We start from the raw sequence: 2,862 nt of genomic DNA, 5'->3' as shown, positions 1-2,862 counted from the left end.
TGCTCAAGCCACACTAGGGTGAAGCACTTAGCTGACTGACTTCACTCATCCAAATTAGGAAGGCTGCAATGAACGATTGCTTTGCTATTTGCATACATTATTGCCATAGGTTTCATTTAGCCATGGATTTTTCTCGTAACAAAATACACAAAGAGAGCAAGTGAGCCTGAATCTGCCACAGTGCTTTCAACTGAGCAGTTTCCATTGAAAGGGAGCAAATTCACTACGTGCATTAATGGAAAACCAAGCACTCTCAAACAGCAAATCCACTCTCAGAGTACCTTCTGCTCTGTGATCTACACTTATATTTTACATTTGCACTACCTGATAATTTAAGTTCTAAGATGTGTTGGATCAAGTTTGGTTTCCATTTGTACCCAGAATGAGCAATCACACTATTCAGCTGTAGAAGAGAGCAAAAATTAATCCAGACTGGTTTTACTTGCATATCAGTCCTGCAGCCATGATTCTTCCCACTTGCATTAAGTGGGATTTATTTTTTCCTTTGTGAAGAATCAGGGGTTTGACTTATGATATTACTTAGTATGATGATGCTAGTGCAGAGACCAGCTCTTATTACACCAATTTGGTAACAGATCCAGATATAAACAAATATACCTCAGAACAGCCTTTTCCCATCTTTCTCCCTTCAGTACCATATTATGCTTTTTAAAACATTGTTTACAACTCCTTGCTAAGGAAACCCATTTGCATCATTTACCTCTTTAAAGACCATCTTTGGTGAAATAGGTTTCAGAGGCAATGTAGTGAGGGTTTCGTAGGAAATTGGATTTTTTTTCTCACTTTGTTGTACAAGAGGTTAAAATTTATTTCTGTTTGATCGTGCTCACCTCAAAGATGTCCCCTGCAGGCTCTGTCTGTTGGCAGTTAACATGGGTTTAAAGAATGCTCTCTAGGCCATTTTGCAGCAAGAAAGTAGTAGGTCTTACATGGAAATGCAAACAAAACCTTTAAAGCTTTTGATCTTCTTGGGGACTTGATGAAATCTCTTGAGCAAATTGAAGGATTACATGCAACAGCAAATATGTACAAGTATAACAAATTAACTGTAAATGATATAAGTAATCTAAAATGGAAGTATAAGGTATTACAGTCTCATGGCAGTATCTGAAGTTTGTTTCACTAAAACTCAAGAATATTTTAAAAGCAATGCTAAATGACTATTGACTACAAATATTCATTCAAATGCAAAAGAGAATTGCTCTGGGGTTTCTTTTCCTTTAATCTCCTTCTGATTTGATCTAAGCACATCCTTCTAACCTTAATGCAGAGGGGTGGGAGGGAGTGGGGGGGGACAAGCTGTGAAATTCATACTGCTAATCCCCTGAGGACTTCCTAATCAGACAAGAGCCACTAGGGAGATAGTTTTCAAAAGGTCTTTTGTTTCTCCTCATGTAAAGAACACAGAGAGCAGGTACTGCTGTGCATGGTACACTGGGACTTTTGCATGGTAAAACAATAACACTTTGAAAGGCAGGAGGATTACCATATCTTCTTGTACTAATTGTCATTCAAAAAGGTGACCTATAAATTTCCCTCTGCTTTGAGCAGAGGTGGTATGGTGACCTGGTCAAACCAGGTTCAAGTGTCATTGATTGGATGATGATGGACAAGGAAGAGTCCTTTGCCAGACGTGAATCTATTTGACATTTCACTCATCAAGCAACTTGAGTTTATTTTCTAAATCAGCCTTTTCTCTTGCTTTGCTTACAGTTTAGAAACAGTGGCATGCACAGGCACATCATCATGTTTGCATCTGGTCACAGCTCTTGGGAGCAGGCACAAAGGAAGAAAAGCCTATGGATATTTTTCACTTCACATAACTTCTAAATGAATGGGGTGAGCAGCAGCCAGAACAGAAACTGAGAAACTCACATCATTAGGAACTTCAAAAGAGGAGGACTGCAAAGCCTCTCTTGCAGCATCATCAAATTATCTGTCTTCCCTTTGGGAATGCTTCTGTTCAAAACTCTAGAAAATAATTCACAATGATGATAACAGTTTGAGAAAAAAGTCAAAGTGATCACCTTAATGAGGCCCTTTTGAAGTTAAATATACCTAATTTCAAGACATGTAAAGTATTCTTAATATAGAGAACCATTGAACAGATGATGTGCAGAAGTCTGCATCTTTCACTACTCTTGTTTTTATACACAGGATTGCAAATTCATGTTCTCTATTGAAATCATGCAATCAAACCTTTCAAACTTGTGGTTTAATTACTACCACTGCCCGAGATGTTAACAGTTGCAGACATTGAGGGCCTCTTTAAGACACAGTTTTTGTATCTGCCCTTCCAGTTAAACATGTATAACCTTGAGTGTGAACTGAGTAAGGATAGTGTACTGCCACTGAACTGAAGAGTAGTGTTTTGTCCACACAGAAAACACGTGTCACTTGAACCACATTGTTACTGAAAATACAGTACAGTCCTCCTCTCCTTCCCACGCCAACAGAGGAGTAGTTTTACTAGGATAAAAGTGCTTCATTTTAATATGAATAACTAAAATCAAGAAAGGGAATGTACCACAATACTTTGCCTTCATCAGTTGCAGGGAGCACATCAGCCTAGCCACTTCAATATAAAATATTGGCAGAAGGGGTGCCACTGTGTGAACATGCCTGGCCCACCCTGGGGAGACGAGGCACAAGATGGCCCGCAGGAGTCAAAGGGAACAGAGCACTTCTGCTTATCAGAAGGTAGCTCTGTCCTATCAACCAGCCTAAGCCCCACAGAGTGCAAAGCCTTTTCAGCAGTGATTTGCCTGTCAGGATGACAGATTTATCTGAGACCTACCCATGGCTGGCTAGGACAGATATCCAGGGTTTGGTGCACTGAGG

This window comes from Corapipo altera, unplaced genomic scaffold (assembly GCF_003945725.1).
Source record: "Corapipo altera isolate COAL_440 unplaced genomic scaffold, ASM394572v1 44, whole genome shotgun sequence".
Classification (NCBI taxonomy): Eukaryota; Metazoa; Chordata; class Aves; order Passeriformes; family Pipridae; genus Corapipo; species Corapipo altera.
The sequence above is the reverse complement of the archived record's forward strand: the minus strand, read 5'-3'. Positions refer to the sequence as shown.